Raw genomic sequence first — 14,226 nt, 5'->3', positions numbered from 1 at the left:
GGTAAAGGAACCTACCTTATGAAAATAAGAACATTGAAAGACATTTATGTGGACTTTACGTGAAAATTTGGTTGGAACACAGAAACACATAAACTCTCGTCAAGTAACCCACTTGGGCATGACGTGTATTTTATGTATTTTTGTATTAATTCTAGAAATATTTTTTGATTTTGTATTTTACGAGGAGTTTTTCTCACTTATAATGGACCTATTAATTATGGTCGACTAGATATTGGAAATTGGTAGCAGAAGTCTAGTCCCTTTTTCCAGCCTAATAGACCAAGTGACTAGTGTAGTTGCACCGCTTTAGCCCACAGATTTATGATTGAGATGTATATATTACTATAGTATATAAGTTAAAGAACTAGAGGTCCCACCCCCACAGACATAGGGGCCGATTAGGATGGCGGACGGACTTGCGTCCGTCCGCCATCCCAGAGGTGGAGGGACCGTCCGCATGGACTGCGGAGGTCCCTCCATGCAAATCAGGATGTGACCGCCACCCTGGCGGTCACATCCTGGATATTTAACATTGCGGCGGGTGCTGCTTCAAGCAGCACCCGCCGCAATGTAAAAAGTGCATGTGTAACATTTACATGCACAAAGCAGCAGGCACCGTGCGGTGCCTGCCGCTTTGTGCATGTAAATGCTGGGTGGTACCATAGGTACCCCCCATGTGCACCCCCCACCCGCCTACGCCCTGGGGGCCCGCAACGGGCCCCCAAAAGCAAAAGTACACATGCTTTTCCACGGCGGAAAAACTGCCGCGGAAAAGCATGTTTACTAATGCTTCCTAATTTGGCTGGCGGTGTCTGATAGACACTGCCCGCCAAAGGAGAGATTTTCCGCCGCGGTTGTAATCCGACCGCGGCGGAAAAGCAGCGGACAGAATCCAAGACCCACCAGCCATCGTAATGCGGCGGTGGGTCTTTGGTGACTCCGCAGAGGATTTTCCGCCTCCTCCGGGCCGGCGGTGGCTTCCGCCGGCCCGGAGGAGGCGGAAAATCCTCTATCATAATCGGCCCCTTAGTCTGGAATCAGTATAAAAAAATACCAATTAATACATTTAAAAATTGTCATTTAAAAAACTTTCGAAATTCAATGAAAAAACCATAGGTTTCAGGCCTTATATAGTTAGGAATTAGCATTTAAAAAACCTTGCAAATTCACTGAAAAAAACATAGGTTTCAGGCCTTATATAGTTAGGAATTAGCTTTTAAAAAACCTTTGAAATTCACTCAAACAACTATAAGTTTTACGGGTGTTATAGTTAGCTGGACATTTCACTCATACAAAACCATTGAAATTGCTCCTATATAGTTAGTTGTACTAACTATATTTCGCGCACCCGCAATCCACTGCTGATGATGTCACATATTAGATCATTCATGACATGGTCAGTGACATCACTGATGACATCTCAAATGACATCACTGATGACATCACTGATGACATCATCCACGTGACAATCACATACACCTTTTCATACACTATTAAAATTTGTCATCACTCTTTGTAAAATACAGAGTATCATATTTGAATCCATTGTCACAGCAATACAAGTATCGAAAAATCCACTCAGTGATTCATAGATGTATACACACATCTAATCACTTACCTGTAGATTCACTCATACATGCTGTCAATGAACAATAGAACACTATCAAAAATACTTATTACACCTATATCGACATTAAACAGCACACATCCTATTCACATATGAAGTCATCCTACTCACTTATGCAAACAATGGGTCATACTTATATATTTACTTAGCAAAACACTTATACAAACACCACTTCATCTATTCATTTAGATAGTAAGTCATACTTAGTGAATTATAAAATCATTATTACAAGTATACAGTTATCCATACAGTCACTCACACAATCATTGAGTCTTATGTATACTTATTTATATACAACAACTGACACATACACTGCCTTTTATTTTTTTAGTTTGTTGGACATTTACCATTGAGAAATATATTTGCTCATCACCACACCCATAAAGAGATTCACTCACCCAAACTGTTAGAACATGTCGTTTTAACTTCATATATCTACTGAATCAACTATTTACACATCTTTGGACAGTCACACACCCCCCACCGAACCACGCACACTTTCACACTCCCATACAAATACTCAGTTAACTAATCAATAACTAATATAGACTTTCACATAGCTAGTAACCAACTGTAGAATCAATTTACACAACAACTGACAAAGTGATACAGATATTCACACAGTTTAGTCACTATCCACTATATTTAGTGAGACATTATAAATTGGTCAAGTAAACAGTCAATTACACTGCTACTAAATCCTCCATCAAAATATGTATTTATATATATATCCACTCATTCCTCAATGCAAATTGCTATATATATAATGCATATTTAAATAATGAAGCAAACCACATTCAATGGATGATGTCATCAGTGATGTCATCAGTGATGTCATTTGAGATGTCATCAGTGATTTCACTGACCATGTCATGAATGATCTAATATCTGACATCATCAGCAGTGGATTGCGGGTGCGCGAAATATAGTTAGTACAACAAACTATATAGGAGAAATTTCAATGGTTTTGTATGAGTGAAATGTCCAGCTAACTATAACACCCGTAAAACTTATAGTTTTTGAGTGAATTTCAAAGGTTTTTTAAAAGCTAATTCCTAACTATATAAGGCCTGAAACCTATGGTTTTTTCTGTGAATATATATATATATATATATATATATATATATATATATATATATATATATATATATATATATATATATATATATATATATATATATATATATATATATACATATCCCTTCAATCCCGCCTCCTCCGTGAAGAAACGGGTCCGACACACGCACTGGGGCCAATCCAGGTAAGTTTATTGACACCACCAAGAAGACACAATTAAAAAAAAAAATATATATATATATATATATATTTCCTACTGGGGGGTCGCAAGTAGGTAGTTGAAGTTAGGACCTTGTTTCCATAGGAGAAGCATTTTTCGACTTTGCTATAACTTTGGTGTCGTTTGACCAATCTGCATGAAATTTGGCCAAAAAAGTGTCACAGTGGGTACTATTGATTGGGAAAGTTTGGGGGTGATCCGTGCAGTGGGGACCGAGAATCTGGGGTGCGAAATAAGGTTGCTTTTGTAATGTTAATTCACGTAGGAACATTTAGCCACCTCTACAGCCCGAATCGCTAACCAGACTTACATCAAATTTGGCTGGGAGTTAGATGTTGGTTCAAGGAAGTAACGTTTGCTTATTTGGTGTAAATCCATTCAGATGTTTGGGAGAAATTTGAGTTTACATTTATAGTGATATCTCTGGCCGCAGATATTTCGCAGTGGTTTCACGATTAATCTGGAATGCACCGGGCAACAGAAGTGCTCTGATTAGCTGGACGCAACCTGAATAAAAAGTTGTGGCCGTCATTTTATCTATAGGGAATAGTTCCCGGGGCTGACAATCTGTGTGAATGCCCTCATTAGGGTTCAGGGGTCAGATACTCTGGCCGCATGTTTAAGAAATGGAGGTGTTAGTGACAGAAGTTATATGTCCAAAATTGTTTTTTTTTTAGTAGTGTGTGTTACTCACGACGACGGCGCAACAGCCAGCGAGTTGGTGAAAATATAAAAAAAATATCAATGAATCATTAGTATGCATTGTAATAGAAATATGGAGAAATGTTTTTATAAAGTTGTTTATATTGTAAGTTATCTACTGTGATGGTTAAATTAATTATATAGTTATAATTTTTTTATGTGGTGGTGGGTATTGAATTCCTGCTTTTGCTTTCTGCATTCACAACATACCTGCAGTGATCACGATGATCAATGTCATCGCGATCTCTGTTCTCACAGCAAAAACGGAAAATAGGTTATAGAGATGGTTGTTCAAAAAAATACTCTAGAAAAACATGAGTTTGAAGTGTATAGTAATAAACCTCTAGTGTGCAGAATAGTGTAGTATGTGTGCATATTTGTGTTTTCACTTTATGGAAAAGGCGCGATCATCGCGGTTAACAACATCATCGCGATATCCCAAATAACCGCAAAAACAGAAAAAAGGTCTGAAAGATGGGTTTTAAAGAAAGTTAGTACAAAAATATAAGTTTAAAAATGCATTAAAAGATGTATGACTATAGTATTATGTGTAGGGCAATGTTCAGAATGGATTTTTTAAACATATTTTTATTGGATGTGTTGGTGGCCATTGAATGTCTGCTTTTGTTTTCTGCTTTCGCGACATGTCTGGGGGAATCGCGATAACTGACGTCATCGTGACTTCCCCTGTCTTCGTGGAAACGGGAAAAACTATTTGAAGGTGATTATTCTGGAAACTCACTAGAAAAATATTAGTTTGAAAAGTACACTAATAAATCGCTACTGTTAAAAATACTGTAGAGTATGTCTATATACATGTATTACACTTTGCATAAACCACGCGCTCTTTGCGACAACTGACGTCATCGCAGTGACTTCAGTACACTCAAATAAATGTTTTTTTTGTAAAGGTGTCTTCTAAATTGATCATACAAAGACAAATTAAAGCAATATTCTGCTAAATATTTAATGATAAACTTTATTTAAAACATGTCTTGAAGAGTATTTTTCAGTATGTGAAATAGATTTACTTTACTGATGATAGATTCTCCACTGTAAATGCAACAATTTTGTGCCAACTTACAAAATTGTTAAAAATTAAACCAATTAATTATGTATTTTCTGATAAACACATATGAAATCAAAAAATAAGTATTGTATTATATAAATATAATACACAATCTTAAATTATAGAAAGAAAGTATGAAAATCTTAGAGGTTCATGTACAAAAATATGGACCTTGCAATTAACAAATAGAATTTAAAAAAACGTTAGGACTTGAAAAAAACCAAAGAATACAGGAATGGTATAGTTAAAAATGTGCATTTTAAAAACCTTAAAAATTCACTGAAAAAAACAATGGTAACAGGGACGTTATAGTTAGGCTGACATTTCACTCGTACACAACCAGAGAAATTCAGCTGCTTATTACCTCACATATTACATCACTCATGACATGGTCAGTGACATCCCTGATGACATCACTTATGACATCTCAAATGACATCACTGATGACACCATCCCCAGAATTTCTGACGCACCACTCACACCCCAATGTAACCTTTCATACGCCCACTCCAACTTTCACACTACCATTCTCAAAGCCATTGACACACCCATTCCAGTACTTACATAACCACTCATCAGTGATGTCACTGACCATGTCATGAGTGATGTAGTATGTGAGTTCATAAGCAGTGCAATGCAGGGGCATGAGTTATAGTTAGCTCAGCTTACTATAACTGCAGATTTTTTTTAATTCTATTTCCGAACAATAACGTCCCTGTAAACTCAGATTTTTCAGTGAAAAAAAATAATATATATACCTACGGGCAGTCGCCAGTAGGTAGTTATAGTTAGGAACTCGTTTGCATAGGAAACTAATTTTTTGTTTTCTTAATACCTTTGGCGCTGGCTGACGAATCTTTGGGAAGTTTTCAAAACTTATGGCCCGCTCCGGTCCGCTCCTATCTTGAAAGTTTCAGGGTGATTCTGCAAGCAGGGGCCAAGAAAAAAGGGGAGTCCCAAAACGTGTTTTCTCCATGTTAATTACCGCAGGAAACTTTAGACTCGGCTACAGCCCAAACTGCTGAACGGAATTACACTAAATTTGGCAAAAAGGTAGCACTTGGTTCATGAAAAAAACTCTTTTTGTTAAATTGTGTAAATCCGTTCATTAGATGCTGAGAAAATCAAAATAAAAAAATATTGATATATAGAGGCACAGTGGATCCGCGCACCCTGCCGATCACGAGCTGCATTTTAATTGGCTGTCAACACTCCAAACCAGAAAGTGTTGGCAGCCATCTTGTGCCTCAGTAGAACCGAGGCACAAGAAAATAGAAAAACTAAGGTGCAAAACAAGAGAAGGGGGCTGGGTAGAAACACCCTGAACCCCTAGGCATGCTTAAGGGGTCCCACAAGGACCCCCAGGGCCAGAAAAAGCATTTACAAAAAACTAATTGCAAGATGCACGGAGGATCCGCGGATCTGGCAGCAAAAATAAAAATAACGAAGCGCGGCTTCCGCACTTCATTATTAATTAAGTCCCGGGGGCATCTCAAAAAAGATTTGCGGGGGCCCAGGGGGACTCACGCAGCCCCGGGGACCACCACCTCCCGGGGCTTTCTATGAATATTTACAGGGGCACACAGCCCCCCGCAACCCTGGGACCGCCGACCCAAGGCTTCTTTTTTGCCCCCCCAAGCTCGGGGATTGCCACCCCCCAGGGCTTTCATTAATGATTGTGCGGGGCCACACGGCTTCCCCGCTGCCCCAGGGACCGCCACCCCGGGGTTTCTTTTTAAAAAAAAAAATACCTGTGTGGGGGGGCCACCTCCCCGGGGCACAAATATGTAAATTGGGGGGTCCGTTAAGGACCCCTGAGCCCCGGGGACCACCACCTCCCTGGGGCTGTGTAGATATTGGGAGGGGGTCGCGCAGCCCCCCTCCTGGAGCCTGTGATGGGCCTGGAGACCACCACCCCCCAGGTCCAGCTCCTGCAGTATCCTGGGATGCCCACCCTCGAGACAGACACTGCTGTTTGCTATGGCAGGGCGGGAGCCTCGCGGCTCCCGCACTGTCATAGCAAACACTGGTTTGGATTTTGGAAGAGAGAGCAGGAAACCTGTTCTCTCTTCCAAAATCCAAACCAGATTGCTTTTCCACATGGGTAGCTGCATCTTAGCACCTCCCCGTGTGGAAAAGCAATGCCGGCTCCCGAAGGAGGCGGGGAGCCGGCTGGGACCGTTGGGGCATTGGGGCTTTCCCCCACGGTCCCCAATGAGGTGGCCAGGCCACGGGGATGGTGTCCCCGGGGCAATAAATGGCCTGAGGAGGGGGGCTACGCAGCCCCCTTAAAAAAAAAAGGATGGCCAGGCCCAGGGGGATGGGTCCCTGGGGCCAAAAGTGGCCCGGGAGGGGGGCCACACAGCCACCCTCCCCCTCAATTTTTTTTTTAAAAGGCAGGCCCCGGGGGATGGGGTCTCTGGGGCCAATAGAGGCCTTAGGAGGGGGGCCATGCAGCCCCACCTTCCTAAAAAACCCAATATGTTTGGCCATGCCCTGGGGGATGGGGTCCCCGGGCCGGAATTTGCCACTGGAGGGGGGCCCATGCGGCCTCCTTTCCATGAATTATTTTGTTTTTAAAGGGATCAGGCCCTGGGGGATGGGGTCTCCAATGCCCAAAAAAAGGGGAAGGAAGGAAGGGCCACAGAGCCCCCCTTATAACAAAAAAAAGACAGATCGTGCCAGAGGCCCCCCTCCCAGAAATACTCTGCAAACGCTCCCTGCTGCACATTTTAAATTGGGGACTTCCCCTTCTATACTGGGGGTCTCTGGGGGCCAACTAGCCCACCAGGTACCTCCAGTAAGCGCCATAGGGCTGCGCTGCAGAGAGGTGGTCCAGGCCATGCCCCTTTTTACACCTCTCTGCAACACAGCTCTGTGACGCTTACTGGAGGTACCTGGTGGGCTAGTTGGACCCCAGGGAACCTCAGGATTCAAGGGGACTTAATCCCCACCTTAAAACGTGCCACAGGGCGCGTTTGCACAGTGGTGAAGGGAGTGGGTGGGGCCTGAGGTGACATGTGTGCAAACACGCCCTGTGGCGCATTTTAAGTTGGGGAATTAATTCCTCTTCAATCCTGAGGGTCCCTGGGGGCCAACTAGCCCACCAGGTACCTCCAGTAAGTGCCACAGAGCTGCACTGCAGAGGGCTAAAAAGGGGCATGGCCTCTGAATACCTCTCTTCAACGCAGCTCCGTGGCGCATACTGGAGGTACCTGGTGGGCTAGTTGGCCCCCAGGGACCCTCAGGATTGAAGAGGAATTAATTCCCCAACTTCAAACACGCCACAGGGCGTGTTTGCCCACATGTCTCCTCAGGCCCGCCCCCTGCCTTTACCACTGTACAAACGCGCCCCCTGGCACGTTTTAAGTTGGGGAATTAATTCCTCTTCAATCCTGAGGGTCCCTGGGGGCCAACTAGCCCACCACTTACCTCCAGTAAGTGCCACTGCGCTGCGTTGCAGAGAGGTGTTAAAAGGGGCGTGGCCTCTGAACAGCTCTCTGCAACGCAGCGACCTGGCGCATACGGGAGGTACCTGGTGGGCTAATTGGCCCCCAGGGACCCTCAGGACTCAAGGGGACTTAATCCCCCAATTTACAACACACCAGGGGGTGGTGAAGGGAGTGGGTGGGGCCTGAGGTGACATGTGTGCAAACACGCCCTGTGGCGCATTTTAAGTTGGGGAATTAATTCCTCTTCAATCCTGAGGGTCCCTGGGGGCCAACTAACCCACCAGGTACGTCCAGTAAGTGCCACAGAGTTGCATTGCAGAGAGGTGTAAAATGGGGAATGGCCTCGGACCACCTCTCTGCAACGCAGCTCTGTGGTGCTTCCTGGAGGTACATGGTGGGCTAGTTGGAGCCAGGGACTCTCAGGATTCAAGTTGACTTAATCCTTCAACTTAAAACGTGCACAGGACTCCTTTGCCCAGTGGTAAATGGAGTGGGCGGGGCCATAGGTGACATGTGCAAAAATGTCCAGCGACGCGTTTTAAGTTGGGGACTTAAGTCCCCTTCAATTCTGAGGGACTCTGGGGGCCAACTAGGTCACCAGGTAGCTAGTGGGTTAGTGGGACCCAGGGACCCTCACGACTCAAGGGGACTTAATCTCCCAACTTAAAACGGCCACAGGGCGTGTTTGCACACATGTCACCTCAGTCCCCCCTCCCTTCACCACTGTGCAAATGCACCCTGTGGGGCGTTTTAAGAGGTAGTTCTAATACTCCTGCCCTATTATGTACTAGGGCCTTACAGAGGAGGTCATGCTAATCACAGGGGTAGCCTAACGCATAGTGTTCCCTAGTGTATGTAGGTGTTTTCACTGTATTCTATGTTTCTTTTAGCATAGCACTGGCTCTAGGCCTTGTTAGTCAGAGTCAGTTACCACCAGTACCTGTCTGAAAAAGTTGTGGGTACAGGATTATTTTGCAATCAGGCCTTTTTCTGCTGCTCTGTTGGTTCTTTCTGCAAATGTCTTGCTTCTTCCTGCACTTTTCTTCGTCTTGGTGGACTTCTGCTGCCTCTTTCTGCATTTCTTTTGCTTCTTTCTGTGCGTTTTTTCTTTTTTCTTCACATGTCCAACATCTGTAGGCATGGTTAGAAATTAGCATTTAAAAAACCTTTGAAATTCACTGAAAAAACCACAGGTTTCAGGCACATTATAGTTAGAAATGAGCATTTAAAAAAACCTTTGAAATTCACTAGAAAAAACATAGGTTTCAGGCACGTTATAGTTAGAAATTAGCATTTAAAAAACCTTAGAAATTCACAGAAAAAAACATAGGTTTCAGGGGCGTTATAGTTAGTTGGACATTTCACTCGTACAAAACCATAGATATTCCCCCGTTATAGTTAGCTTAGCTAACTATAACTCGTGCGCCCGCAATGCACTGCTGATGACATCATATATTACATCACTCATGACATGGTCAGTGACATCACTGATGACATCACAAATGACATCACTGATGACATCATCCTTGTGATAGAGTGGCAAACCTCCTCTTACCCTAATAAAACCTTTAATACACTCACTCAAAAATACAAACTAATATTTTCAAAACAATGGACATACCAATATCAGTTACAACACACCTATTCAGTAATTCCAAGATCTACACACACATCCACTCATTCGCCAACAGTCGTATACAGTCACTCATACATGTACTCACTCATCATATCTACTCATATACCCATACATCCTGTTACACACTGCCACTCATCCATAGAGTTACTTACACACATAGTCACACATGCAAACAAAGTATCAAACATCCATTTACCTGCATATACAGTTATACACTTACCACCACACTTACTTCCACAGAAACTTACACATACTTACTCTCTTAAACCATCACTTATAAAAACACATACTTATTTATACAGGAACTCTTCCAAACTCTCACTCTCACATATACTCACTTATATACACAAATACTGACTATACTAGTTTAAAACATATGTAGTTACTCATAAAGGTACTATTGAGACAGTCATTCACTCTCTAACACACCCATACACACACTCATCCACCCATACAGTCCTGCACACATACTGTCTTCAACACATACAAACAGTGACTCACTCATTCATGCATCTATGCACTAAGTAAAACCCCCCTGTGAATCACACAGACACTCATACTGATACTCCAAAAACCAACTAATAACCCATATAGAAACTCATGTAGCTGCTCACCAACCCATGCAGTCACTTATACACAAAGTGAGAGACTGATACAGATGTTTACATATTTAAACATTACTCACTAACCCATGTATTCACTAAGATACACTTAACCAGTCTGTTATACAATCAATTTTACAAAAAAGAATAACCATTTTACACTTATATACCCATTTACTCTTCCATCGACCTTGAGATATACATATATAAAACATATTTAATTTTCAGAAAAACACACATTCACTGGATAATGTCATCAGTGATGTCATCAGTGATGCCATTTGAGATGTCATCAGTGATGTCATGAGTGATGTCACTGACCAGGTCATGAGTGATATATTATGTGAGGTCATCAGCAGTGGATTGCGGGCGCGCGAGTTATAGTTAGCTGAACTAACTATAACGGGGGAATTTCTATGGTTTTGTACGAGTGAAATATCGCTGAACATCCGGTGATTCTGGGCAAATCACGTAATGTCCCCGGGCGCTTGAGGGCGCACTGTGGGATGGCTGCCTTGTAAGACGGCTTCGCCGGTCAGGTTCAATTACTGCAATAAAACCCTCATTGCGGACTTCAAATGTAATTCTGCGGACTTTTAAGCTAATCCGAATGGCTAGTCCCCAAGATGACCACAACGGAGGACCTGTAACCCGCTGCTGGAGTCAAGAAATCGACTCTGAAAGTTTGGCGACTGGTGAGGTCCGGAGCGCGCAAGATGACGCCCTGAGACCGCAGCGGCTCTGTGTGAGTGCGGACCAAGATACTGAACCACAGTGCGGTAAATTGTGCTTAAAATTAACTCCCCAGTACGTCGGGTGGCTGTGCCCCACACTGGAATGCTCTATGTGTGTTGGCGAAGGTATCCTGGGGCATAATCAGCGAGCCGTATGATATACATCTACAAAATGGCAGACAGCAGAAACGGAGGAATGATGAAGGACACTTTTTGATAAACTCCCCAGCTGCTAACTGCGTGTAAGTGCCAGCGCTTTTCTAAAATATTGCTCAGCCTGCCGATCGCCAGTGAACTTTGCTCTACAGCACCAGCCGTATAAGTGCACATTCACTGCTGGCACAGATTGTGTTGTTACAGTGCAAAATAATCTAGCGGCGCTGTGCTGTGGAAGTGCAAACTGACTATGAGTTTGGCCAAAATCACCTATACTCCTGCATGCTACCTTATATACACAGACTTTCCCTGAGATGTGAATGGTGCCGCAATCAATAGAACTCGGGGATGCGGCAAAATGAAGCCCATGTTGTGTGATATATCGCAGTGATCATCCCACATGCACCTAATGAGAAACGCTCAGCAAAGATATAGCATCTGCCGGTCTGATATAATTGCAGAGAAGATAATGGAACACGTGATGTGCAAGTAATGTATGGGAGCGTATAAAATGTACTTGTTCGATACTCTGCATCCACGAAACGGCTGACCAGACCTGCATAAAAAACATATTGAGTACTGCCTCCCATTATTACTACCAGCTGACAGGGCCGAACCGGTGCTGCTCTAGGGCACGACATATCCACGGCACGCCACATTGATATATAGCATTGTCTATACCCATCAGCAGCGTCAAATATAAAAATTGGCAAGCCAGAGAGGCAGCAATCAAAATTGACATTTGAAACAAAACGACAGGACAAGGGCGCAACTGCGCACTCTGACACTGAATTGGAGGCAGAGACTGTGACAGGTAACGCCATGGAAAATGTTCTTCAAGCCATACAACAAAGCCTGCAAGACATCAAAGGGAAACTAGATTCCCTTGCTCAGCGAGTTGACAACATGTCGGCAAAACTAGATAAACAGGGTGAACGTCTGGATGAAGCAGAGAATGGTATAACTGCAGTCGAGGACGAATCACATGCTAGAACGAGTAAGTGTGCAGTCATGGCAAAAATACTGGAGGTAATTAAAAATAAGGCGGAGGATTTGGAATCCAGATCCCGCCGTAATAACATCAGAATTACAGGAGTCCCTGAGTCCACAAACACCGGGCGGATGGAGACCTAGGTAGAGAACATGCTTCGTGAAATATTTGGCTCCAATAACTTTTCATCGGTCCTGATAGTGGAGCGTGCACATAGGTCCTTGGCTCCAGAGCCGCCACCGGGCGCCACTCTGAAACCTATTATCACCCGTGTCCTCAATTGTAGGGATCGGGACTCAGTATTGAGGATGGCGAGAGGGAAGCAGCAAGTCACCTACCAGGGCAACACATTAGCATTTTACACAGACTTTACCATGTCAGTCCAGCTAGCACGAAAGGACTTCAACCCTGTAAAAAAGAAACTTTGTGACCTAGGTGTTGACTATGCAATGCTCTATCCAGCAAGGCTGAAGGTAACATGGGATGGCCGTTCTACCATCCTCCAGACACCGAAGGCAGCACAGGACTTCCTGAAGAAAATAGCCAGCAAGCGTAAAGAGCAACAGCGAACTGAACAACAGCAGGAGTCAAAGTGAATTGGCTTTGGTTATTAGACAATCTGTGTGTTATTCTTAAGATGGACTATTGGGAGATATTTTTCACCTATGGCAACGTACAACGCAGTTGGAACACTCATGCAGCCTGTTATGTACATTGTACTAGAAGTAGTTGGTTGGCCACGAGATATTAGGGTCGGACAAGCACGCGGTCTAATCCACGTATGGACTAATGTAGATGCATGGCAGACATGTGTCTGAGCAGCAACTCGAAGATAGCATGTGGCAAAATAGACTCCGCAAGTTGGTAATGTATATAAAACGCCAGTCAGTCAGTCAAACAAGCTTTATTCGACGATTGTCATGAAAGCGTAATAATAAAATACATTGATTATTTAAAAACAAACTACATGAAATTCATGGGAATAAAATTATGAGATAAAATTCATGGCTGTTAAAATAATTACAATACATTTACACTTATTTACATCAGGTGGTCAAAAATAGACATTCAATGGCTTATCCCTTGATCCTTTTGCTTCTAATAATCCATGACCAACCTAGAAATTTAGCCACAGCTGTGTACACTACAGAACTATCACTCGTACAAATAATTCTAATGGCCATTACTCCACTCCTTGTGCCCAGCAGTTTGCATATTGGTCGCAACCAAACTCTACGTGGAGCGAAATATGCAGGGCACCCAAAGAGTAGATGGCCAATTGATTCCAGGGGGTCAGGACAACATGGGCATAAGGTGTTTCCTCCACTTGTCCACCTGGATGTGAACGCTCTAACAGGAAGGCTGCCAATTCTCAATTGAAAATAAAGCTTCCTATCCAGTGGCTTTGTTATGTCGTCCCAGAATGGCTCAAATAGAGTCTCATCCTTGAACTCCATAAACGCCCCGTGAGAGAAAGTGGGGCAGTGGTCCTAAAGGCTCTAGAGGATATCAATCCCCACTATAAACCCTTAATTACCTTTTTTGACGGGAATGTAGCATTAATCGGGTCCTCCCATATCTCCAGCAAGCCCAGTTCTCTGAGAATCGCTCTAATTCCAGAGAGCCATTTGACCGGATGGAAGACTTCACTTTTAATTATGTCTAAGAGCCCCATGGCGAATATTTGTAGTTCTGGTATTAACCATAAACGCCTCCAGTATAATACTGGACGGAGGTTTGCAATGATTTCAATTGGTCTCATACCCAGATCTTGGAAAATGGGGCCCATGGGGGTGCTCTGCTGTAGGTTAACAAGATTAAGTAAAAACCTATTTTCAGAGCCTGTCAACTTATTTAACTTCTCAAACCCCCAGATCTCTACACCATAAAGTGCTGCACTCACCGCCTTTGCGTTATAAACGGTAATGGCCGGGGCCACTGGTTTTGTCAAGGACTTGGC

The sequence above is a fragment of the Lissotriton helveticus genome, chromosome 10 (assembly GCF_964261635.1).
Source record: "Lissotriton helveticus chromosome 10, aLisHel1.1, whole genome shotgun sequence".
Taxonomy (NCBI): Eukaryota; Metazoa; Chordata; class Amphibia; order Caudata; family Salamandridae; genus Lissotriton; species Lissotriton helveticus.
The sequence above is the reverse complement of the archived record's forward strand: the minus strand, read 5'-3'. Positions refer to the sequence as shown.